General features: G+C 39.2%; 2 long non-coding RNA genes across 3 annotated transcripts in view; both read left to right on the top strand.

The window, feature by feature from the left end:
• LOC148126345 (uncharacterized) overlaps window positions 1-27106 on the top strand; it is a 62604-nt gene that overhangs the window by 22856 nt on the left and 12642 nt on the right. Inside the window, exons 2-3 of one of the 2 annotated variants that reach the window (XR_015742608.1) lie at window positions 13077-13193; window positions 13468-13656. This is a non-coding gene — a long non-coding RNA (uncharacterized LOC148126345). Of the gene's footprint in view, window positions 1-13076; window positions 13194-13467; window positions 13657-27106 lie in introns of those variants that run through there. The other variant, XR_015742609.1, reaches the window with a different exon arrangement.
• LOC148126346 (uncharacterized) lies at window positions 22027-24650 on the top strand. Its single transcript, XR_015742607.1, has 3 exons — window positions 22027-22131; window positions 23015-23132; window positions 24516-24650. It is a non-coding gene; the product is annotated as an uncharacterized LOC148126346 (long non-coding RNA).

Below are 27106 nucleotides of genomic sequence, written 5' to 3'. Positions count from 1 at the left end.
TTGGACTAGAAGACCTCTAAGGTCCCTTCCAACTTTGTTATTCTGCTATTCTGAGATAAAAACAACTACTATATACAAGTTGGGACTTAATTACCATGTTCAATTAAGAGCCTTTGTTATGCCGGGGTGCTAAAGGTAGTGATTGGCATTGTAGAGTAACAACATAAATCATGAAGGTAAATAATAAGTGCCATCAATGATATCATCATCCATTTTTTCCTTCTTCTTGGTCCTTGGTTCTTTCAGAGCTTGATTGTTGCTTGGAGACCTTACATTACCTGACTAGGTAAAATGACACCACAGTTCAGCTCTGAGCTACCTTTATTCTCATCTATTGGTACTTTCTGTCTTTATGACTTGTTGGTTGTCAAAAGGTTGTAGAGAAGAGAATGGAAAACATATGTAGTAGGCTATGTGGATCATTCAGAAGTGGTGCTTTGTGATGTATATGACCATGAACAAATCTCTCTTCAAAATGTGAAAGCAACCCTGTCTTCTTCTAGACTTATGCTGTAGCTTTGTAAGTCATTCCTATGTTTTCGAAGACAGCCAGCAATATACAAAGCAGTAGTACAATGTTGGGAAAGAGATGCTTAGTAGATATTGCTCAGCATTTTGAACCACCTCTTCAGATTTGCAGAGTCTTGGCCCAGAATAACATGAAGCATTGATTCCATGCTGGAAATTGGGGTTAAGAGAGGCTGAGGTTCATTGTGGTTAGGGCCTGGGTGGGGCCTGAAAAGATGACAATAATTGGAAGCTATTTTGATGAATCAAAAATACTTTGAGTTCTTAAGCACAGAATATAAACTGACAAATAGCATTGAGACCTGAAGGTTCATTGCCCACTGCAATATCATAAAACAGCTTTTTCCAATTTGGTGCCTTCTAGATACGCTGAGATTATTAATTCCAAAAGTCCCAGGCAGCCAAACCAGAAAACATACCATCATTTCAGATAAAGTGGTAAATTCTGAATTTTTCTCCCTCTCTCATGAGGCCTGCACACACACATACACACACACACACACACACACACACACACACGCTCAAAACACATTAAACTGCTGCTTGCTTGCTTGCATGCTTTGTTTGCTAGCTGTAGAAGCCATGAAATATGATAGTAGCTGATGCCCAGCACGATAGGGTTTTTATGTTGTGATGAACAGTCATCTTCTTGGAGCCAAATAGTAATCACTATCTCCTTTTGGCAATAGTGTAACCAACAGATGGTAGCAATTTTCAAGTACTGTCAACTTCAGCAGCATTGGCATAGGTAGCTTAGAGAGAAAAGCTGAATATTCTGCTGCCAAATTTTAACATTTGAGATATTTAGTCCTCCCCTGTATAGAAATCTCAAGTTATCATGAAATACAAAGAAGAGTTTCTTCTTGGCTCTTCAGCCACATTTTTCCAGGGATAGTCGTGAAACTTTTTTTTTTCTTCTCATCATATATTCACACATATCCAGAACATTAATTTTTAATCTCTTGTGGCTTGGAATTTTAGTCCCTCTTGTGGAATTGCCTGATCCCAAGGAGAAAATGTGCCCCCGCAAAAGTTTCAGGCCTTTCCTCAGTCCTGCCATCAATAATGCACAACTTATCTTCCATTTATATAATCCCATAGATTCAGCTACAAGATTAATGTGCTCCTAGCTCTGTATTCATAGAGCCTGTGTGGATCCTCAGTCTTCATGTGCAGTCAAAGATTCAGGCTGTACCAAACTCCATGTTCATGAATGTCCCCATGTCAAATGTTCACACTGTAACATGGATGAAATCACAAGAACCCATGATTTTTTAGACAGGGGCTATAAATTGCTTTTCATAGGATAGGCCAAGGCCACCCACATTTTCTGGGGAGGTCTACAACAACCTACCCCATTCAACTCACCGTGGCCAACTTGCCATGGGACAAGAGTTACACTAATATCAAAGAAATAATCTGATGGAATCATCAATGAAAGGATGCTAAAGGAAGGACAAATTTAAATGTGAATGACAACAATTAAAATATTTTAAAAATCATTTCAAATAATTAAATTGAATTGTCCTGACAGTGAGTTGCCTTGGGCGAGTTGGTTAGGGCGAATTGGCCATAGCAAATGGACCATGGTGAGTTGGTTGTAGCAAGTTCTCCCATTCCCTTTTGTGGGAGCTAGGCAAGTGTGAAGATTTGTGGATTGAATGGGAATTCTTTGGCTGAGCAGGTGAGCACACCTCCAAAACTGGCATTGGCTGTAGCCATTGCTATTTTTTATTTCGTAAAAAAAAAAGAGAGAGAGAGCTGATGACTTAAACTTTGTTTCGTGTATATGTACCTGTGCAAAAAGAAGTTTAAATCTGCAGCTCCTTCTTTAATGCATGAGCATCTGTCCGTCTGTCTTACAAAATTAAAAAGCAATGCCAGGAATTAGGCAGATTGATTCTACAAGCCTCAAAATTGAGGGGACCAAATAAAGGGTGAAAATCTCTTTGGAGCCTGAACTGTGCAAGTGAGAAACAGGACTTTCATCCAGTGAGACCTGCAGTGAGATTTTTAAAAAATGGTGGTTGCAGCAGGCTAATTGGAGTCCCCCCCATTATATGTGTGCCAACATCACACACGATTATAAAGGGTCAGGATTCAAGGTTTTGGCACAAACTACCATCTTGACATTAAAAAAAATCAACAACCTCTCTCAGGGCCATTGGTTTCATCCTTGGAAAGAAAGGTGATCTTGCCTTAGAGTTATATGATGTTTCTTGAACTTGAGCCACATTTATTACAATGTAGGAACAAAATGAATCCAACTGTTTTTAGATAAATATATTTTTCTGAAGTTAGAAAATCAGTCAAAGGAATCAAAGTGTGAAACCTAAGAAGAAAAGACACAATTTAATAGTACCACCCTTCATAGTTGCTATCATTGGCAAATACTAGAGTGCATATGAGCTATAAATCTCTTAACCCCCAAAAGGGAGAAAATGGGATAGTAGAAGAAAAAGACTTACGATTACCATGTCAATGCTAATACTGTAAACTCTTATTTTTGAAAAAGGATGTTTTCCCTTATTTTCAGTTGCAAGCTATTTTCTCACCCTGCTATTACAGTGGGGTACAGTTTAATAGAATGCCAATTTCCCCCAGTATCATGAACCGTAAATAACATCAATACCCACAAATTTGTGGCCTGTGTTTGAGCAATTGCTGAGAGAAAAAAATGAAAACAAACATTAATTGTAAATCCTTCCTTCCTTCCTCAGTCTTTATTTAGAAAACATATTATACCACTAAGGCTGAAATTTGACTGAACTATGACCTTTGACTCAGCTCTATTTTAAGATGACTACCTTCATCTTTTGGGAGCAGGGAGCTGCCTTTTGGCTTGCTTTTTGGCTTGTCTGAATATTGTGGGTGTGTAAGTTACAAAAACCAGAGCAATTTGCAGCAAGCTTCAAGACATCTTTTCTAATTGGAATGTGTAGGTTCAATGTAAGTGTCACTTGTACCTTGGGTCAAGCTGTGATTGTTCATCATGATCAATGGCCATCCTTAACCTGGGCTAGCTACTTGTGGACTTCAACTCCCAGAATTCCTACACACACACACACACAAACACACACACTTTTAATATAAATTTGTTTATTTCGGACACTTTTAAGGCTATCCAATAACTAGAAGTAAATTAGAAACATAAAATACAAACCTATAAAAATGCCTCTCCAAGGAGAACATTTCACAGATGGGCACCACAACTAAAAAAAAAAATCCTTTACTCAACTGCAAAGATTTACACAAAGCTACTGTGACATTTAATGCACGGTTGGGGGCTCAATTCCTGTGTTTTACACATGCAAAAAAAATGCATACATATTTGGCAACTGACCTGAAAATAATAATAAAAAATATCCTTCCAAAAGGCCATCTAAAAGCCTCTGGGGCCTCCTCTAGGCCAGAGAACCACATGGATATCAGGATCCATTGTGAGATATTTTTTCCAAGTTGTCTTCCCTACCTTACTCATTGCCCATTGAAATAAATAAATAAGAAATGAGTGAGTGAGTGAGTGAGTGTGTGAGTGAGTGACTGAATGAATTTCCAGGGATAAATTGGCAATTGTCTGATACCACCAGGTTCACTGGAAATAGAAAAGTTTCATAAATACAATGAATTATTTAGCTCTATCTTTCATTTTTTAAAATCTCTCAGACTCACAAAGCTGAGGCAAGCAAATTTAAACTAGGAGAATGAGATTTGTTGTATTTTCTACATGCAATATATCACATAAATGTCATGCTGTTTAACTTGGAATTATATCATAGATCTCTGGAGAAGAATAAAAATAAGACTGAATTCTTGATCCTAAAGAAATGCTTGGATGAATTAATGCTAGCTGCAAGCCACAATTGTTACTACTGGCATAATTCTTGATCCACAAAATAGTCGTTCTTATTTCATTCTAGTTTTCCCCAGAAGGAAAAGGAAGAAGCAGGATTCTCTATATGAATATCCTGGGCAAGGCAAGTTTTTTTAAAAACATATGAATTTCTTATCCTACTGTCAGAAAGCACTTAGGTCTAAAGCTATAGTCCTTCTAGATCAGGGGTGTCAAACTCACATCATCATGGTAGCATCACGTGACATATAGGGACTTTCCCCCCACTTCACTAAACCAGACATGGGCATGGCCAACCCATGGCGCATCCGGCCTGCAGGCTGGGAGTTTGACAGCCCTGTTCTAGATAGTCTTCCTATTGGGAATATGGTTGGGTGTTTTAGATCTATGGTGCAACAATTGAAAGGAACACTAGGTAGAATGAAATAGAAATTTTTATTTATTTTATTTTATTTGTCAATCGCTTATAAGATAATAGGTATAAGTATAAACATGAGTAAGAATACAGAAAATAGGTATGATTAAATGAGGACAATAGGACAGGGACGGGAGGCACAATGGTGCACTTATGCATGCCCCTTACAGACCCTTAGGAATGGGGTGAGGTCAATAGTGGATAGTTTGAGGTTAAAGGAGTGGGGGTTTGAGGATGTAACTACAGAGTCAGGTAGTGCATTCCAGGCACTGACCACTCTGTTGCTGAAGTTGTACTTTTTGCAATCAAGTTTGGAGCGGTTTACATTGAGTTTGTATCTGTTGCGTTCTCTTGTATTGTTGCGGTTGAAGCTGAAGTAGTGATTGACTGGTAGGACATTGTAGCAGATAATTTTGTGTACTACGCTTAAGTCCAACCATAGGCGGCGTAGTTCAAGATTGTCCAAGCCCAAAATTTGAAGTCTGGTGATATAGAATATTCTGTTAACTACCATTCTAGTGAGCATGTGAAACTCTACAGCAAGAGTGTCCAACCTTGGCAACTTTAAGACTCGTGGCCTTCAACTCTCAGAATTCCCCAGCCACAATAGCTGATTGAGGAATTCTGAGAGTTCAAGTCCACAGGTCTTACAATTACCAAGGCTGGATACCCCTGCTATGCAGTTTAGAGCCATTAACCCCAAACCAATGGAGTCTATCCCAGATAAAATAAGGTACTTCAGCAAACTCTTGGAGTAAAGACCAATAATCTTTACTCATAATAAAACTGTCATATAAATTCCATTGGCTCTTTGTGCCCCTCATAGCATGGCACAAAGAGCCATGGAAAGATACATGCTTGGCATTACAAGATAAAATAGAAAGACCTGCACATGGATTAGAGAACAAACAAAAGTATACGATATGATCAAGAGAGTAAAAGAATGGGAATGGAGATGGGCTGCTCACATAGCAAGAAGAACTGATGGCAGGTGGACCAAGGCAGTCATAGAATGGATTCCACATGATAACAAGCATCTACGAAAGAGACCTAAAACATGATGGAGAGGCGACATCAGCAAGTATTGTGGGCCGAATGGGCAAAAGAAAGCTCAGGACAGTCCACTGATTTGACTGATTGATAAACCACAGTATATAGGCAGCAATACCACTGGGAAGAGAAATTATTCCTCAGATCTTCAGCTGGGGCAGAAGGACTTTACATCGACCATTATTTAATTCATGAGTATTCTGTTCTCCCTGCCAAGGACAGGAAGAAATGCTTGAGGAAATACCTGCTTAGGTGCCAATCGAAGTTTGCTACCCTTCTCTTGTGCTGAGCTCTGTTTCTGATTGCAAAGTTCTTGGGCTGCAGTTTGCAGTGGAAGGGTGTTGGGGATTACAGGATTAGCAGAAACATAACAGACCCTGGAATGGTACAGCTACTCTGTAAAGTGCCAGATTCCTTTTATGGACCAAAGCACTGTGATGAGAACATCTGCAAAGATGATTTACAGAAAGGAAGAAGTTGCTTTGATTTGTAAAAAAAACCAAACAAATGATAAAAACAAATATACTTATCAACAGCCAACATCTGGGAGCCTGTGCAATGTCTCTTCTTTCACCTGAAAAACCATAGAGCATAATCTGCTAAATTCTGATTGCTCTCAGTGAGGGAAAAGTTATAAACAGAAACACCTGCATATCACTTGGGCAGACTCAGCCACAGATCCATGTGTTCACTCCAGTGTGCAGATCTGACAAGTTAAATTCAATTGGCAGGGAAAGCAGAAAATAATTTTACAGAACTTTTTTTCTCCCTGTTAGCTACTGTTCATTTCTTTCATGTTTCCATGCCCCCTAGTAAAACTTTATTTCTTCCTGGGACAAGGGTTAGAACACCAATAAAATCTATATCTAGAGCCAGTTTGGTTTACTATAGGGGTCCCCAAACTTGGCAACTTTAAGACTTGTGGACTTCAACTCCCAGGGAGTTGAAGTCCACAAGTCTTAAAGTTGCCAAGTTTGGAGACTTCTGGTCTACTAGTTAAGGCAGCAGGCTACAAACCAGGAGACCGTGAGTTCTAGTTCTGCCATAGGTATGAAAGGGCTACGTGACCTTGGCCTAGTCATTCATTCCCAGCCTAACTGTCCTCGTGGTGTTTTATTGTGGGGAAAATAGGAGTCCTGTGTATGTTGACTCCTTGAGATAAAAATAATAAAGGTGGGACAAAAATAAATAAAATATACAGTACGTGGAGCTTAGGATACCATATGTAGGCTCCAAAATTCCAGATGAATACTTGATAGCAGCCAAGAGTTTTTGGTATCTCCCTGGTTGTTTGGAATTTTGCAGTCTAAATGGGACCACCTTAGTTGATCCTACCTTCATAGTTTGAATCTTACTGTACAGCCCACAGCCATGCACAGATATGTGTATTTGACACTATTTACCTCCACTTTGGCCATTTTACAATTAAAAATGTAAATACTAAGATAAACTTCTAAAGGAAATGCCACTGCTGCAGATCTAAATAATTTTTCCATGCTTGACCAGATCAAAAATTATGAACTTTGTTCAAATGGACTGGCTAAAAGAAATATGCAACTCTGGAAGAAATTGTGCAGCACAAGATTGCTGAAGGAGGTTGTCTATCCACCATTGCACCCATTTATTTCCAACAAGTGGGGAGAAATGACTTTTGAGCAATGTAGTTCAACTTGAAGGAATTCCATTTTTGGTTTTCCAGGCTAGATTTTTCTTTGCTTTTAAAATTGTTTTTGTTATGGTTCATCACACAGTCAGATATTTAGACTGGATTTGGAATTTCTGTCCTCTTCTTGAGTCATTCCAAGAATCTGAAATAGGCAGATGTGGATGTGTGATGGTCTCAGTTTTTGTCACAGAATGTAAGCTGTTCTGAGTACAGCTGACTTTTACGTTTGACTGACGGCAATTTTGTCAATGCCAATGGTGTTCAAGTAGTGGTCCAGTTGTTTTTGGATTGCACCCAAGGCATCTATCATTATTGGGACTACTTTTATCTTCTTTTGCAACAGTCATTCTATTTCTATTTGCAGGTGTCAACTCATAAAATATTTCTATGTTGTTTTGTATTTTATTATCTTCTCCAGTTCTTTCTCTGCTATTCTATATCCAAGTACTATGAAGATGCATGGTGGCTCAGTAGTTTAATGATGCTGGAAAAGGTCTGTATTCTGGCAGTTCGAGCTCTAGCAGTATGTGACAGAGTGAGCTTCCATCACTTGCCTCAGTTTTTGCCAACCCAGTTTGAAAGCATGTTACATGCAAGCAGATAAATAGGTACCACTTCAATAGGGGGAAAACAGCACTTCAAGCGACAATACAAATTCAATTGGTGCTAGACCTGCCCAAATGTGATATTTGAATGCGAGGTGACATTGGTGGTGGGAAAAGCCCTGGATAACACTACAGAATGCCATCAAGCCTTCTGAATTGGAGCTGGTTTGCTCCCTGGATAGCGCACAAATGTGAACTGAATGGCTAGCAATCAGCAGCAGCAAAACAATTACGTTGCATTTACTCTGTGACCTTCTGGCTAATGTAACATCGCTATAAATAAATAAATAAATAAATCTAAATACTCCCATATCCACTATCCAAACTTTTTTTTCTTTCTTATTGATAATTGGGGTCTTATGTGGCAGGTGCCTGTCTGTTGGAATCCTAAAGACCCAGAACACTTCAGCCTTTTCATTTTCTGTTCCTTTCTCCATTTTATGACAACAATGGTGGGAACACCATTCTTAATCTTAATACTATTAATCTTGATGTCTCATTATTTTATAATGACATCTGTCATGCACACTTTCTTTCATTAATTTGATATCATAAAATAAAATGCATTGATTTTTTTTTAAAAAAAGGGGTCCCTTCCGCTTGCCTTTGAGCAAGTATGTCCTTGTTTTTGCGCTTGTACCAATGTAGAACTGGCTGTTTCTAACTTTGTCTGATGTTGTGCTTTTGTACCATACAAGCAGGATCCCTCCAAGGAGTCATTTTCTACTTTTTTATGTGTGGCATAAAGGCAGAGGCAGAATGATCAACCTGAGTTATAGCTTTTTATATACAGATGCCAATATAGAGGCAGTACTCATAAAGAAAGGTCCCTGGCCTTGACATGCTCATCAGTGGCCCTTACGATAAGGCTATTACTTGGTGACTCTGGAACGGGCCTTCTAAGTAATAGCCTTCCTCCATCTCTGCACTATTGAACATTTCCCTAAGAAAGGTCCACATGGTGTTCTAGTCTATTATCGTTTTGCTAACAATAAAAATCTCAGGTTATCTTTTTATTTCTTCTGCTGCTTAAATAGCTTTATCTCTGGTATTTTAAAAATATGTACGCCATACTTTTAGTTGCTGCTTTAAATTGAAAGTTCATTTTGACTGGATGGCCCCTGGAGAATTCCATGCTGTAGAATGAATGACCAACATGTACATGGAAGGAAGCCACTAAGGTTTAAAATGAGTAAATTAGTGAACCCAGAAGCTCATCACAATTTTAAGAGGTTTCCAACATTGGTGGGATTCAAATTTTTTTACTACCAGTTCTGTGGGCAAGGCTTGGTGGGCATGGCAGTGGAAGGATACTGTAAATCTCCAGTCAGAGGTGGGTATTTGTTGGTTCTCTGAACTACACAAATTTCCGCTACCGGTTTTCCAGAACTGGTTAGAATCTGCTGAATACCACCTCTGGTTTCCACCCATGGCACAACCTAGTAGCAGGCATTGTGTACAGGAACATTTGCACCAGAGGTGGTATTCAGCAGGTTCTGACCAGTTCTGCAGAACCGGTAGAGGAAATGTTGAGTAGTTCAGAGAACCGGCAACCACCTCTGACTGGAGATTTTACAGTATCCTTCCCCTGCCACGCCCACTAAGCCACGCCTACAGAACTGGTAGTAAAAAAATTTGAATCCCACCACTGATTTGCACAGAGTATGGGTTAGACATTCCCACATCCAGATGGAAGATTCCATGAAGGTCATGGAGAATAAGAGGGTTAAGTTCACACACATACACACACACACACACACACACACACACACCACATTGGGTTATATGAAAATCCACAGTTGTTCTTCCACCTACATGCCAAGCAGACTCATTCCTGCTGAGTTTCAGTAAGGCCACTGTATTAAAGACTTCCCAGGCCCTTTGTCTAAACTTTCTCACTTTAGTAATAGTAGCTCCTTCCCAACAATCCTTCATTTTGTTCTTAACAAAAGAGGTACATTCTGTTTTGTTTTTCACAGTTGTAGAAATGATGGACATTGACCAAACTGATCAAAACAGGAGATGTTCTTAAAGACTGAACTTAATGTTCCATTTGAACAGTATTCCAGTTCCAATAGACTTTTTGAGCTATAAAACTGTTTTCTATAAAGCCGATTTATTCAAAAATGAGAAGAGTTATAATATTTACATAAACTGTTTACAAAATGTAAGAATCTTTCATGGAAGATAATGAATATGGAAGCAAGTTGCTTTACATGAAATCATAGTGTAAGAAATACAGGACTTGATTTCAACAAATCAGAAAGACCCCAGATTAGAAGAATGTGATGCAAGAAATACATGCACATCTAATTATCCCCAGCATATTTAAATAGCAGACTAAGCTAAGCTAATATTTTTGGGATATAACTGATTGTATAAAGACAACATTTTGGTTTATGGAATGAAAATTATATTAGTGTTAAAATACATTAGCTATGATTTATAGTGTATTTTAATATCAATCTAAAGAGCCTCAGACACTTTTTACACTTCTGAAAGCAGAACTTGCAATATTCAATAGTTCACAAGCTAATTTGTTTCATATTTTCATGCATCTATTGTATAATAATCAGTGTCTCTCCTCTTATTCACAGTCCTGAAGTATAAATGCTGGATTTTAAATTAATGTATTTTATGTGTAATGTGGCTTTTCTTGTGTACTCTCCAAACTAATCAGAGCAGTTAGTGCAAAAGCTATTTTAATTGAGTTTCTGTTAGAATAGTAGCTAGAGAATTATGCCTGGGTCATGCTGGAATAAAGTTTTATCAATGTTTCATCCAAGAGGGGTGTGCTTCAAAGCAATGGATAGGGATGGGATAATAAAACAATGAAATGAAGGAAACGTAAGCGATTTGTAGTCAGAATATCAAGTGGAAAGAAACAACCTTGCCACAGAAAACATAAAAGCAAACTGAAATCTGGATTCAAGAAACAAATAAGCCCCCTAAAAGAACATTGCAATGTTCCAAGCATACAATAATAGCAGGTGAAAGAATATTGACTTATTTATGGCATTTTTAATCAAGCGCAAAGTTATCTAAGTAGGAAAAAAATAATAAATGGGAAATGGCATGTAAGAAAAATTATAAACAAAGGCGAGAGAGAGTACATGAAAATTAGAGGTGATGACACCCCAGCATAATGTAAGTACTTAAAATATATCCAATGATTAACATCCAAAATAACTGAGAGAAAAGGAAGGTCTTCCCCTGGTACCAAAAATAATGCGTGGTGGCCAAATCTCCTTTGAGAAGATATTTCTTAAGTAGGTGTCCCAATCTAGAAAAAAAAACTTACCTCCTTATTTATTAAGGACAAATAGAACAACTCGAAACACCCTAGATCACAGGCCCCCAAACTTGGCAAGTTTAAGACTTGTGGACTTCAACTCCCAGGAATTCTGGCAGTTGAGGTCCACAAGTCTTAAAGCTGCCAAGTTTGGGGACCCTTGCCCTAGATGGACTTAGCCAAGCCCCCCCCCTTTTTTTTTAAGTACTCTGCTCCAAATGGCAATCTTAAAGACAGTTGAGATTGCTACTAATACTGTTGATTTAGTCACAGAAATCGATTGAAAAAAACAATAAGCTGAAAGAGCACTTGAAATCCCTTGATTGTATCAGAAACATTATTTGGGACAAATTAAAGCTTTTGAATCGTTTTGAACAAAAGCCACAAACAAGGCATAACATTAATTCAGCTGGGAGGATGCCAGAGATCTCTCTCATTCCAGAGAGATTTGCAGCTGGCACATCAACCGTGGTTGATAAAAGCATTCCTAAGCAATAATAGCATGCAGTGTGAATGCACAAGTATCTAAGCTAATACCAGCCTTATTTGCAATGTCAACCACATAACAAAAGGGACAAGGGTTGCATTACTGCCCCCTTGCCCATTTTTATCCCTTGCAAGCTATTCAGGGCATTGGGAGAGACATATTTAGTTCTTTAAAGTTTTGATTCTGCATTGCTCTTTAGTAGCAGCCCATATCAGGCATTGCAAGAATAATTGGGCACAGAATTTCCTATCCAGATTTCTCAAAGCAAAGTATTCAAATCTGGCTGGCAAGCAAGGCACCTGCATTCTCCCAGCCTCATTTTAAAAAAAAATCAATTCATTTTATTGCATTTACAAAGCAGCGTAATAAGCAATGTTCTTAACAAGCAACCTGAAGATTATCTGAAATCTGAAAGAATGTAAAGCTGCTGCAATTGAATAACATAAATGTAGAATAGATACTTGTGACATGCAGTCATCCGTCTATATAGATAGAAAGATACATGCAGAGGTGCGATTCAAGAGGTGTAACAACCGGTTCGGTGAGTGTGCACTTTGTGTGCACGCAGGGTGTTTGCTACTGACCTTCTCCAGCAATCTCTATGTGTTAAACAGCTGACACGCGGCAAACCTCTGTGCCATGTGAATCAGCTGAGCTTGAAAACCTAGAAATAAAGCACAGACTAGAACGGTGGTGGGCAGGTGAGCCCAACAGCTGATCCTCGGAGCAAACTGGTTTGCCCACATCCCAAACCAGGCTGAACAAGTAGAATCCCATCATTGGATATATGACAGATAGACAGATAGATAGATAGACAGACAGACAGACAGACAGACAGACAGACAGACAGACAGATATACTCATAGACACACACCAAGTCATAATATCTGGTCTCTGAAATAAACATGAATTTTAGCCTGCAATTGTTTTTGTTGGCTATGTATAATTGAACAGAAACTAATATACATACAATACCTGGATTCTTGGGTGAACCAGCAATTCATTTGTAAAAAGCATCTAAAGTTTAGGACAAAACTAATTATCTTATTTACACTTTTAAAGAAAAATAGATAAGCAATGCATTCATTGGGGGGAGGGGAGGGTAAAGCACCCATGAAATCACAATTGGACTGGAAGTTGTATCAATTTCCTGAAGGTTTTTTTTTTTTTGTCTATGCAGCTTATGAACCTCGGTGGCACAGTGGTTAGAGCGCAGTATTGCAAGCTACTCCTAGTGCAATTTGGTAGATCGAATCCCACCAGGCTCAAGGTTGACTCAGCCTTCCATCCTTCCGAGGTGGGTAAAATGAGGACCAGCTTGTTGGGAGCAATATGCTGACTCTGTAAACCGCTTAGAGAGGGCTGTAAAGCACTATTGCTATTATGGCTGGCTGGCTGAGGAATTCTGAGAGTTGAGATCCACACATCTTAAAGTTATCAAGGTCGAGAAAGGTTGCTTTAGAAGCTGGCAGAAATGAAGACGATCTGGTGGCATTTGCACGTTGGGTCAAAACTGGCAAGATGGCAGACAGCATATACTCTCCAATCCATGTTCTGCCCCTTTATGACAGATTGAGGCACACCCCAAAAGGAGCAGGGTATTATGGATCATTGTGCTATGACATTCATCAGGTCTGCATTGGCTCAACCTGTTAACAACACTGAGATGAACACAGAGAATCTTTTAACTGCTATAGAGAAATTGGGAAGCCAAAAATGGTGGTCATGTGAAGATATATCTCCTTTCTGGTAAAGTGGAAGTAAGGTGAGTGAAGGATAAATAAATCAGTCAACCAGGTCCTTTTCTAACCACTAAAGAAGCCATTAAAAACCATTAATGTGATTTTTTTTTACTTCTCTTGGTTTAGCTCTGCATTCCCTTCTACTGGTTTAATTTCTTTTCCCCAAATGAAGATCATATAGAACAGGGGTGTCCAACCTTGGCAACTTTAAGACTTGTGGTCTTCAACTCCCAGAATTCCTCAGCCAGCAAAGCTGGCTGAGGAATTCTGGGAGTTGGAGTCCACAAGTCTTAAAGTTGCCAAGGTTGGACACCCCTGATATAGAATAAAAAGCAATGATATTGCACAAATTCACCAAACACAAGCACAAAATGGATGTTTCTTATATAGTGTTGCACATAAAGCCTCCAGCAAAACTGTTCCTCTGCTTAAAGGAACGTATCACATGAATGCCATTTTCAGTTTTGAGAAAGAAGCTTTTCAAAATCAGTGTTAGTTGTAAGTGGGGACTTGTATTGGTAGTGCCTCGTTCCCTAATGTTACTTTGCAAGTGCTAAAGCATCTCAGAGAATGCTGCTTTTAAAGAAAAGAAGCAGCTCATGGGTTCCTTAAGAACTGAAGTGGCTTTGTGCATCCATCATCTGTCCCATGCTGCTGATTATAATGATGAATGTATCGTTCTCCTTGTATTTAAATTCTGAAGCAAAATGCACAGCCAAGCCTCTCCAGTTCTTGTTATTTCTTGTTTTCAGAAAAACACTGATGTTTCTTAAACAGGCCTAATTTATAATTTTAAAGTCACACAACAGTGCCTCGCTGTGCAAAAGCAACAAGAAAACAAGACTTCTTTGAGACCGTTGCAGAAAGAGGAGAGGAAAACAGTCTTGTGCTCTTTGAGGTCACTCCAACTTAAACCGCAGAAAGGGTGCAGGGCCGGGTTAGTCTTGTGATATATTTCTTTCCCTTTTAATCTGTTAAAAAAACTCCCGCTGTCAAATGCTTGATCCAGCTGAGAAAGAATCCCCCGCCCTTAGAACTGACATGGAAAATGACATATGACCAATGTGCTGATGTAGTTGCATCACTTTTTAGGTCTGTTTTCAAGGTCAGATGTTAGAATTGCATGATCTATCACCAGAATGGAACAAGTCAAATGAAGGGAGTCAGAATCATGTCTGGATCGTCTTGCCTTGTTCCAAGTGACATTTGATGGCCCAATTTTTATTTTTGGCTCAAAGGCCACTTGTTCAAAAGACTGTTGTTTTCCTAATGTTCCTGTTCAAGTATTAACAGAATAAGAATTGGAAGGGGACCTTGGAGGTCTCCTAGTTTAACCCCCTGCTGAAGCAAGAAACCCTATACCATTTCAGACAAATGGTTGTCCAATCTCTTCTTAAAAACTTCCAGTGTTGGAAAACCCACAGCTTTTGGAGGCAAGTCATTCCCCTGATTAATTGTTCTCACTGTCAGGAAATTATCTTATTTCTAGGTCAGGGGTCGCCAATCTATTGGACCTCAGGGGCCACCAAACTCATAATTTTAAATCCCGGGGACCACTAATATGAATTTTGAGTGATGGTGGCTTGCTGACATTGGTGGAGGAGAGAGATCGATCTGATCTAATCTCTCTGTGTCCCTCTCTCTCTCTCTCAAACACGTACACACACAAACACACAAACACAAACACACAGAGGCAGGGGTGGGATTCAAATTTCTTAGCAACCGGTTCTGTAGGCATGGCCTAATTTGTGGGTGTGGCTTGGTGGTCATGTGACTAGCTGGGCATGGCTTGAATGTAAATATTATAAATATTTATGCAAATATTGAATTTTTTATTTTAAAAAAAGAGCAACTTTTACCCCAAATCAGGCAAAGCAGACAAGCAGATTGAGTTGCTCACAAAATCACAGATTCACTTAGAGATCTATGTTTCTGCCATTGGCTACCTGAGTCTGCACTGAATAATAGAACCTTCAGTCCTAAGGGAGGTTCAGCTCTGCTTAAAAGCAGAGCCAAAGATCTAAAGATTAGCTAGAAAGCAATTTCCTGCTTTCTAGCTAATCTAAAACTCCCGGAACAGCTGATGGTCGGGGGGAAAAAAGGTAAAATAGCAACTTAGCAAGCAAGTTTGCTAGGTAAGGAGTGAGTGGGCAGGTAGGGTTCCTGAAGGCCATGTGGCGGCGCAGCCTTGTGTTCCTGTGCAGCCTGGATTCATTGCTTTCGGGGGTGCTCTGGGGGGTAACATTTCTCTGCGGACTACCAAAATTTTCTCGCAAACCACCAGTGGGCCACAACCCACCGGTTGGCGAACACTGTTCTATGTTGCTTCTCTCCTTGATTACTTTCCATCCATTGCTTCTTGTTCTGCCTTCAAATGTTTTGGAGAATAGCTTGACTCCCTCTTCTTTGTGGCAGCCCCTCAAGATATTGGAGCACTGCTATCATGTCACCTCAAGTCCTGCTTTTCATTTAAACTAGACATACCCAATTCCAGCAACCGTTCTTCATATGTTTTAATTTCCAATCCACTAATCATCTTTGTTGCTCTTCTCTACATTCTTTCTAAAGCAGTGGCCTTCAAACTTGACAGCTTTAAGACTTGTGAACTTCAGCTCCCAGAATTCCTCCTCCAGTCATGTTAGCTCAGGAATTCTGGGAGTTGAAGTCCACAAGTCTTAAACTTGCCAAGTTTGAAGACCCTTGTTTTAGAGTCTCAACATCTTTTTAATATCATGATGACATTAACATTTTCTGGCTGTATTACAAGATCAATAGGTGACATGGCAGGTTTTTGAGAACTGTACTTAGCTGCAGTAGCATCACACGGATCTGCTTTATATCTGATCCATCTTGCAGTTGAAAAAGCAACTGGAACTCATTCAAAGTGTTGCTGGTCAGAAGAGAAAGAGATCTAATTTCTTAAGTGACTCCAAGGGAGGAGTTGCATTTCCAAAGAGGCAGTGACAGGTAGTAGATGTTCTTATTCAAGCAGAAATTGTTTGGGAGTATTTAGCTATGGTCCCTGAGCTTTCTCATTTTCTCTCATATTCCACTACTGTGCTCCAGCTGTACACAGCCTGATCAGCAGCTGCTTCAGCACTATTTCCTCCAAAACCTTTGGGGCTAAATAATTAACATCATTAGTTTTTCTTTTTTTAAATCCACTCCAACTATTTTGCTACTTCTCAGATTGGAAGCAAACTTTACCATTTCCTTTTCCATACACCCCCTCCCCAAAATGCAGCCAAGCCCTCTGCAAATTCTGCAGGTCTATGTCCACTGGCACCAGTTCACTTGTTATATCAGCTTATAAATTTACTAGAGTATCACCCCACACAGCTGAAAGGACAGTACACCTCACTCAAAGTCTACAAAAGGGATCTTCAAACTTGGCAAGTTTAAGACTTGTGGACTTCAACTCCCAGAATTCCTGAGCTAACATGACTGGAGGAAGAATTCTGGGAGTTGAAGTCCACAAGTCTTAAAGCTGGTCTACAGAAGCAAAGAGTCCACACTCATTACAAGGCACGAATCATTTCTTGTATGAAGAAAAAAAATGATAGCAAAATGTGTGCATTGGTAGGTAGAGCCATTATTTATATGTGTGTTCCAGTGAACTATAAATTGAAACTAAGAGATTGTTAGCCTCAATCCCAGGGTATCCTTTTCCTTTTACAATAGTTTTGTGAGCATAAGCATCTGCATCAGGGTGCATACAAAATGAGTGTTGCAACATCACAACACAACTCCACCCTTTACCTATTTGCATACCACATCAAGATATACAAGTATGAAGGAGCAGAACTGGCATCATTTTGACATCATTGTAGTTGGAATGGATGTCTATGCTAGGCAGTAACAGCAATTATCCAAAGGCCCTCAGCTTAACGACTAAGATGGATTTGATCTGATGATGGATGAGTTTTCCTTGGCTAGAATGATACCAATCTTTTCCTAAAACTTACTATTTACTTACTTACTTACTTACTTACTTACTTATTTATTTATTTATTTATTTATTTATTTTGTCAAGCGTGTGTTAGATACAGATATAAATATAAACATGATTATTAATATATGAAATGGATGTGAATAAAAGAGAACATTTGGACAGGGACAGTAGGCATGCTGGTGCTCTTATGCACAGACCTCTTAGGAATGGGGTGAGGTCAACAGTAGACAGTCCAAGGTTAAAGTTTTGGGGGTTTGGGGAAGAAATCACAGTCAGGTAGTGTATTCCAGGCATTGACCACTTTGTTGCTGAAGTCGTATTTCCTGCAATCGAGTTTGGTGAGGTTTACCTTAAATTTGTATCTATTGTGTGCTCGTGCTTTGTTGTGGTTGGAGCTAAAGTAGTCATTGACAGGTAGGACATTGCAATGTATGATTTTATATACAATACTTAGATCGGACCGAAGGCGTCGTAGTTCTAAGTTGTCTAAGATTTCATGTCTGGTGGCATAAGGTATTCTGTTGCAAGTAGAGGAGGACTCTTCTCGTAAAATATCTCTGGACTCTTTCAATTGTATTAATGTCTGATATGCAGTGTGGGTTCCAGACAGATGAGCTGTATTCGTGAATTGGTCTAGCAAATGTTTTGTATGCTCTAGTTAGTAGTACAATATTACCAGAGAAAAAGCTACATAGGATTAGGTTAACAACTCTTAATGCCTTTTTGGCAATGTTGTGACAATGGACTCTGGCACTTAGATCATTTGAGATGTGTACTCCAAGGTGCTTGACTGAATGAGGGTGAGTAGGAATGACTTTAAAAAAGTTCTAATGACTTAAAATTGTCAACCCTGAGGAGTCAGCATCTATGTAACTCCTCTTTTCTGGTCAAGGGGAGAAAAACTAGCAGGGAACATTTTGACTGTTAGTAGTTAAGCAGAGAAGTTGCAGGTTCTTTCCTAGATTCTCTGTAGTGTTTTAAGCAGCATCCACCTATGCTTCTGGAAATTGCAGGTCAGGCTAGGGCAGTGTTTTTCAACCTCGGAAACTTGAAGATATGTGGACTTCAACTCCCAGAATTCCTCAGCAAGCATTGGAATTTGAAATCTACATACCTTCAAGTTGCTAAGGCTGGGCTAGGGTTTCCCTGTAGCAGTGGTAAGATTCTTTTTTTTTTTTTACTACCAGTTCTGTGGATGTAGCAGGGGAAGGATACTGTAAAATCTCCAGTCAGAGGTGGTATTTGCCGGTTCTCCAAACTACTCAAAATTTCCACTACTGGTTTTTCAGAACTGGTCAGAACCTGCTGAATGGCACCTCTGCCCTATAGGCTTCAAACTTTGAGATGTAGGCTAAGTTTTAAGGACAGTAAGACTCACATCTTAATACATTTATCTGAACTGAATAAACTCTGGACTACAGTAGATACACACGAGGCAAAAATATTCATATGAATACATACACACACACACACACACATACACTATGTGATTTATTAAGTCTGATATATTCATTTATTTATAATTATAAATATGATATATTTTTATCCTTCACATCATTCCCACCAAAATTCCCAGGTATATATTTGCAAATGGATGGAGGCCTGTTTACTGGATTTGATAAAAAAAAGTGCTTGAATCATTTCTCTTTTTAAAGAGAGAATGAAAAAAGTTAATCACCTATTTAAATGGATCTGCCTTATAAGCATCAGTGGCATCTGTGTTTGAATGATCAAAGTACTATTCTACATAATACTTTCGAAGAGTATTTAGGAGGTAAATTATTCTTATTTATAATAGAACTTTTCAGTTCTATAGTGTGATTTGAAGACTATTTAGAAGTGAAACAACTGGAAAAATGCCATATCCAAAGCCTCTCACTAAACATCCATCAAGTGAAATGTCAAAAGCCTAGAGGATCACCTGTGCCAAAATCAGCAGGCTCTGCCCAATCCCAGGCCACAAATAGTCTAATCAAAAGAAATTGCACCACTCCTTTAAAGTGTTCCTTCACTTCTCAGGAATGATTTTTCTAGACAAGCCACTTCTTTTCCTCTTACCAAGTCAACCACAATTGATCTTTATTCAGCCATAAGCCATTAACCCAATGGGAGACTTTGCTTGAAATCACTTGTGTTATATATTTATTTATATATATATATATATATATATATATATATATATATATATTTATTTATATATATATATATATATATATATATATTCCAGATACAAAATTGAATGTGAAAGTGCGAAGTCTTTTGCTGTACAGCACACTGTGTGGTATATAAAAGGATATCCCCTTGCTAGAAGCAGTCTAGTCTAAATTCCTGAGATCCATGCTTCACTCAGATGGTTCTTGAATTGTAGATTGGATGTGTCCCTATTAAAATTATTTGAAGTTCTTTCAGTCGAAAGAAAGGTTCAAACAAATATATGGGATGAGTATTTGACCCAACTTGTATTAATATATTTCCCCATGGAAAAACCACATTATATCTGTGACTTTACTTTTACCACCACCTAATCTTTATCCAGCTATACTTTTTATTTTATTTTTTATTTTATTTTGTCATGCATGTATGAGAAATCAAATATAAGTATAAACACAACAGATAAACATATAGCATAAACAGGTATAAGTATATACATAATAAATGAATACAAGTAAACGGGAACAGTAGGACAGGGACGGTAGACACGCTGGTGCCTAACAGACTTCTTAGGAATGGAGTGAGGTCCACGGTAGACTGTTTAAGGTTAAAGTTTTGGGGGGTTGAGGATGTAACAACGGAGTCTGGTAGTGCGTTCCAGGCATTTACCACTCTGTTGCTGAAGTCATACGGTATTTTCTGCAATCGAGTTTGGAGCGGTTTACTTTAAGATTGTATCTATTATTTGCCCGTGTGTTATTGTGGTTGAAGCTGAAGTAGTCATTGGTAGGTAGGACATTGTAGTAGACAGTGTTGTGTACTAAGCTTAGGTCAGACCGTAGGCTGGTCTCCTGGTCCTAGATAAGGCCTGCAATGGGATCAAATGTTAAATCTTGATGTACGTAGGGATATAGCTAGCAACTCTGCTATAATGAACACACATACTATTTTTTTTACCATCCCCACAATTTTTTACCATGCCGTCATGCCTTCATATATATAAAAAAGGGTGTTTACGCTACTTCTTCAGATTCTCTACCCTCAGTGGTGTTGATGGGACGTTTTCATAATATTCTGCTTCAGAATACTTCAGTATCAGTGGTAGTATGCTACCAGCACGGACAAGTTCTGCTGAACCGGTGGTAAAAAAAAAGCCGATGATCAGCTGAGAGGAGGAAACAAAATCCTCTGACAATCATCTGAGAGGAAAGACAAAAGCGCAGGATCGGCCCTCCACCCACCCCTGCACTTTTCCTCTTCTTTATCCTCTCAGCTGATTGGCGCTTCAGGTCTCAGCTGGTGTGGGGAAAGCTGTGCGCCAGCATTAGGCAAAGCACCCCACTAAGCCACGTCCACCAAGCCACGCCCACCAAACCAGTGGTAAAACAATTTGAATCCTTCTACTGTTCAGTATATCTTCAAATGCCAAAGTTGAGACAGTCAGACATGTATTCCTGAAAAGCCCTTTCATATTCAAAGGAATAAGCTAATCTCACTTATTACATATTATTTAGACTGGCCCCAAAAGACAATTGAGTCTTTGGGACGGTTGGGTTACAATGATCGGTATTGTGAAGTTTCCAGAAAAATGGCTAAATGTTGTAATAGGTCTCTAGACATGTTTAGTTTCTGAATGGGGTTTTATACAACATAAAACCCCTTTTTAACCAGGGTGGGGGGATAGAGGTTGGTTTGTTACAATAAATAAATAAATAGTCCTGGCCTTACTTCATTTGCATTATCATGCAGCTAGACCCTTTAGAGAGAAAAGATTTTAAAACCATACGTAAATACCCCCAAAACAACTTTCACTCGGTTCAAAGACTGAAAATCTGATTTATTCCATTTTAACTTCAATTTTAAAGTTACACAATGGACCCATTCATCTACTGAAATGTTTAACCCAGCCTATTCCTGAAGGCTCCAGGCAGAAAACAGAAAACTATAATATAGCATTATGCAAAGGGCTGCAAAAACAAGTATAAGGCTAAAAATTTGCTAAGGCTAAAAATGCGAGTAGAATACAGCAGCATATTTATAATATTTTTTAAAAAAAAATTCAGTGGAAAGGCAATATAACCCAAGTTTGAGCTCTAAACAATCATTAACTTAGATCTGACTCAGATGAAAAATAAATAATGGATTTGTGTCCTTATCTGTTCATAAAAATAACATCTTGGTTAGGACAAATACCAATCGATCTTAACTACACAGCACTCAACAAACACAACTAAACCAATACCTTTTTTCATTACTAAATTTTACAGCACACTTAGGCGGATGGTTAGAGAAGAAAAAGAAGAAGAGCAAAAAGAAAAGAGCTCATTGTTTCCAGTGTAGTGGACAAATTTCAAAGGGAAGAGAAAGTTCTTTGGAATATGAGGTACATGGTAAGATTGCCCAAGGCGTACATATTTTAATTGTGATTAAATAGTGCCTTCTGCACAACAACCAGGCAGCTCCATACCTTTCTTTAATTAGCTGCATTTAGTGCGGGTTTAATGGTCAGTGAATATGGGTGTTAATTTGCGTAAATTAACATGTCATTTCCATATTTACTTCAAGATATTTAGTTGCATTGCTATTACCTTTTGTAGCTTTATTTTCCTAATTAATGTAATGGACGACAGACCACAATTTGCACTGGGCTTGCTTTGTTATCTCTCTTTCATTAAAAAAAAGAGAGGGAATGAAAGAGAGTCCATGCAGAGGTCTTTCTTTAAAAAGCAGTAATTTTATCTTCTGCATTTTCCTGTCACCACAAACTTCCTCCTGCTTTTATTTCCCTTCCTATTCACGAAAGCAAGCTGGGTGTATTCTTAATGCAGATATTTCAGGTAGTCCTCAACTTACAACAGTTCGTTTTGCAACCATTTGAAGTTACTTCACTGAAAAAAGGAACTTATAACCGTTTTTCACACTTATGAGCGGTCGTTGCAGCTTCCTCATGGTCACATGATCAAAATTCAGACCCTTGGCAACTGATTCATATTTATGACAGTTGCAATCATGTGATCCCCTTTGGTCACCTGACAAATGGAGCCAATGAGGAAATCAGATTCGCTTAACGATGGTATTACTTACTTAACAACTGCAGCGATTCGCTTAACAGATGTGGCAAGGAATGTCGTAAAACGGGACAAAACTCACTTCACAAATGTCTCACAGAAATGGTGGGCTCAATGATAGTCCTAAACTGTAATGCCTGCCTGTTTCAGTGTCAGTGATGAGAAAAGAGGCAGGAGTCTCCATTCCTGAATTTTTCTCACCCAGCCACAGGAAAAACAGCAACAGAAGAAAACTCACAGGTGCAGCCGAAGAAAGCTGCAAAAGGACAATGGGTGGCTGCCTTGCCTTTGAATTCAGCAAGAGACAGCCAAGGAACATAAAGGTAATCTCTTTGTTGCAATTCAGCAGGATTTTAGCAAGTGGAGATACTAACTTAATTACCCCTGCTCCTTCAATGCACTGAAGTGCTGCAGCAGGCTATAAATCAATACCTCAGGTCACATTGCTAAAAGCATGGAAAAAAAACAGGGTTTTCTCTCATTCTGGCATGTTGATCATTCTCACAGAGGTGTCTCTGGAGGTCAGGATCGGATGAGAAATAGAACAGCAGTTGTGGAAGGATTACTAGAATCATTAATTATTCCTATAATTAATTATCCCTATAATTAATTACCTAGAATAATAATTAGTTATTTAAAATCACATTCACACAGAAATTGATCATTTCCTATGGGTAGGTATAGGAAGTAACATTCCCGGAACACCTTCAAAGCCGCTTTACATTCTGGGCACCTCATCCCTGAGTCAACTTATTGTGCGTTAGGGTTTTCAGGAGGAATCATGTGTGCCTGTGTGTTACTGCAATATGTGTTTGGTTCCTGAAGTGCACCTTTCCAGCAAACCATACGTAGATCAGTGGTGGGATTCAAACATTTTACTACCAGTTCTGTGGGCATGGTTTGGTGGGCGTGGTGTGGCTTGGTGGGCATAGTGTGGCTTGGTATGTGTGGCAGGGGAAGAATACTGCAAAATCTCCATTCCCACCTCACTCCTGGAGGAAGGTTACTGCAAAATCTCCATTCTCTCCCCACCCACTAACCTGCTTTCCAGCTCCATTCTCCTGTGCAGGGCAACAAAAGAAGACCCAGCCAATCAGCTGGGACTTGGGAGGCAGAGAAGAGATGGGGGCAGGGCCAGTCAGAGGTGGTATTTGCCAGTTCTCCGAACTACTCAAAATTTCCGCTACCTGTTCTCCAGAACTGGTCAGAACCTTCTGAATACCACCTCTGATATAGATCACATGTGATTTCAATAAAATCCTAGAAGCTCATTATAGTAAAGATAAGATTTTTTTCATTTGAACATACGTCTGCTCCGGGCTTGTGTGATTTTCAATTTTATCTGCTGAGCTAGAGAATTTACAACCTCCTACAAGAGAAATGAGTTCTTGGGAACTCGTCAAGATATAGGGGGAGGGGAGGGCTGTTTCTAGCCAAGAGGGGCTTGGCATCCCTTCCTGATAGCTATTGCCAGTGGGAGGTTTTTAATTCTGGTTCACCTGGCTGAGCTGGTGCCTGCAAATATATCTGCTGCTTAGCATTACATACCGTATGTGCAATATGCACAGCCAACATTTGGCTTATATGGGAAGGAAAGTCAGCAAGTTTCTGAGGCTCATGCCTGCTGAATGTTTTACCCTTTGCACCGTGTTCTGCATGAGCACCACTTTGTTCCCAGGTGACCTTGTGCTTGTTCACCTGGACAGGAATGAAGAAGCCCAAGAGGATGCTTAATGTGTTCCAGTGCAAAATTTGAAAGTTGAAGAGAACTCCGCTTCTGGGAGGTCTCTTCAATGGAAAAATAGAATGGCCTGCTGTAAATCAGGTGAAATAATAAACATACACTTCCCACTTTATTCTGATTATTATTCCTATTATGCCAGGCAAGAATTATTATAATGGGGAGAAAGAAAAATCAATAAATGACAATACTTAGAATTGTATCCAGTACGGTCCATCCTAATTATGACTCATCCCAATTATCGCAGCTGAATATTTTGGAGTAGGGTTGGGAAAAGTGTTGGCCCTCCAGATGTTGAATTGCAATTCCCATCGTCTCTCACAATTAAATGTACAGTTTGTTAAGGCTGATTGGAGTTGGCCTTTCATACTTTAATAATCACTCATTGCACATTCGTATCATCAACGTAGCTTTTGAATTTCGCAATCATCAAAGGCAGCCCAGTGATTATATTATTATAGTTGACTAATGGAGAAATCACCAGGATAATTGAGGATGCTTATTTATGAGGACGAGTTCAAAGCTAGTTTGGGGTCTCTGTGACTGCACAGCATTAACTGTGGATCAGCTGTAATTATATTTTTGAAATATTTAGCCCCTCTTAGCTCCCCTTTATAAGAACTACAGGTAGTCCTCAACTTACATCCATTTGTTTAGTGATGGTTTGAAGTTACAACAGCACTGAAAAAAAGTGACTTATGACTGCTTTTCACACTTACTACAGTTGTAGCATCCCCAGTGATCGTGGAATGAAAATTCAGGCACTTGGCAACTGGCATGTATTTATTACAATTGCACTATGCTGGGTCATGTGATCACCATTTGTAGCCTTCCCAGCCAGCTTTCGACAAGCAAAATCAATGGGGAAAGCTGTTCTGACCAAGGCTTCCTGAGACAGTAACAATCACACTTTGTTCCCAAAAATCTTTTTTTTATTTCAATGGCTGTGAATTAATTACGTGCATTCACAGCCTGTAATGTGTCCCAAACAGTTTATGAATAGTCCAACAGACGTCTGCCACAGTCTTTTGGGATAATGAGGATAAGCACCCACCTTGAAATCTCCCTTGAAATGCTGCCAATGACTAAATTGCCAATTAACTGTACAAGGCCAAATGGAGAACAAAGTCAACATGGAGCTTAAACCAACCAGAATGAACAAAGTTGCTTCCTGCAAAAGCTTATGTCCCTTTGCTCCTCCTTTATGTCTTATGGGAGGGGCCAATCATCTTCAAGCCTTACTCCCAAGTCACCCCTTTTGTCTTAACTGTTCTTGCCTTCTGGCAGCTCTGTGCAAGTGCGCACTGGGAACCGGCTCCCCCTGTTCCTCTGCCTCGCTAATGTCAGATTCTGGAGGCTCTGGAATTCACACATAACTCTCAGATGGCCCTGGCCCCATCTCTGTGTCAGACACAGAACCCTCCCCAGACTCCAGAACTGGCCCATGTTCCTCCCCACTGTCTGACTCTGACGCTGCCAGCGCCGCAGGTCTCTGGCAGACCACAACAAAAGCCAGATTTGCTTAACAACCACACAATTCACTTAACTACTGCAATGATTTGCTTAACTATGGTTGCAAAAGTGTCATAAAATGGGGTGAAACTCACATAACAATTGCCTTGCTTAGCAATGGAAACTTTGGATTCAGTTGTGTTCATCAGTCAAGGACTACCTGTATTTGAACTTATTTAGATTTTATTTTAGACATTTGAATACAAGAGGAAATAAAGATGTCGAGAGAAGGATGCAATGGGTTTGTTTTATTTCCTCTTTGGGTGGAACGGAGTTATGGATAGCTTTGTTTCTTTGGAACTGTGGCAATTTGCTAATGTTTTGCTCTTGGCATTGCTGCAAGAATAGTGGTTTGGAAATACTGATGTATAGAAAAAAGGATATCATCTAAAGAAGGAGAATATTTGTAGCTCAGAGCTTGCTTGTTATCTTGTAGACGTTTCATTATCCAAATTAGGTAACATCATCAGTGCTAATAAGGAGTATGGTTTTCTGTCAGAATATCTCAAAAACCATCAACAGACTATGACAACCACATGGAATCATGTAGTATGCAAGCCAACTAAAGTCCTTCAAAACATCCTAAGCGGACCCAAAAATCCAGCAACCCCAGATAAAAAAACAGGAGTAATCTAAAACATACAATGTAATGACCGTGAACAGCCACTATATAGGACAAACAGGCACAAGAGTGCAGAACACATCCATGAACACCAACTAGCAGTCCGAAGACATGATGAAAACTCCTTAATTTCACAACATAGAAATAAATGTAACCATAGTTTCAACTGGGAAAGTGTGACTGTCCTAGACCAAGCCAAGTCCAAAAACACCAGAGAATTTCTAGAAGTCTGGCACTATGACAAATTAGCCATCAATAGATACCCTGTTTTCCTGAAAATACAACCTACCCTGAAAGTAAGTCCTAGCTTGATTTTTACATGTGCACCCAATATAAGCCCTACCCACAAAATAAGCCCTAATTAAGATCCTGCCCACTCCAGAGTGCATAGGTAAAAATTAAACTAGGGTGGGGATAGGCTG

This window comes from Pseudonaja textilis, chromosome 3, assembly GCF_049901715.1.
Source record: "Pseudonaja textilis isolate UNSWEBS1 chromosome 3, rPseTex1.2, whole genome shotgun sequence".
Classification (NCBI taxonomy): domain Eukaryota; kingdom Metazoa; phylum Chordata; class Lepidosauria; order Squamata; family Elapidae; genus Pseudonaja; species Pseudonaja textilis.
Note: the sequence above shows the minus strand (reverse complement) of the source record. Positions and strands in the feature narration are given on the sequence as shown.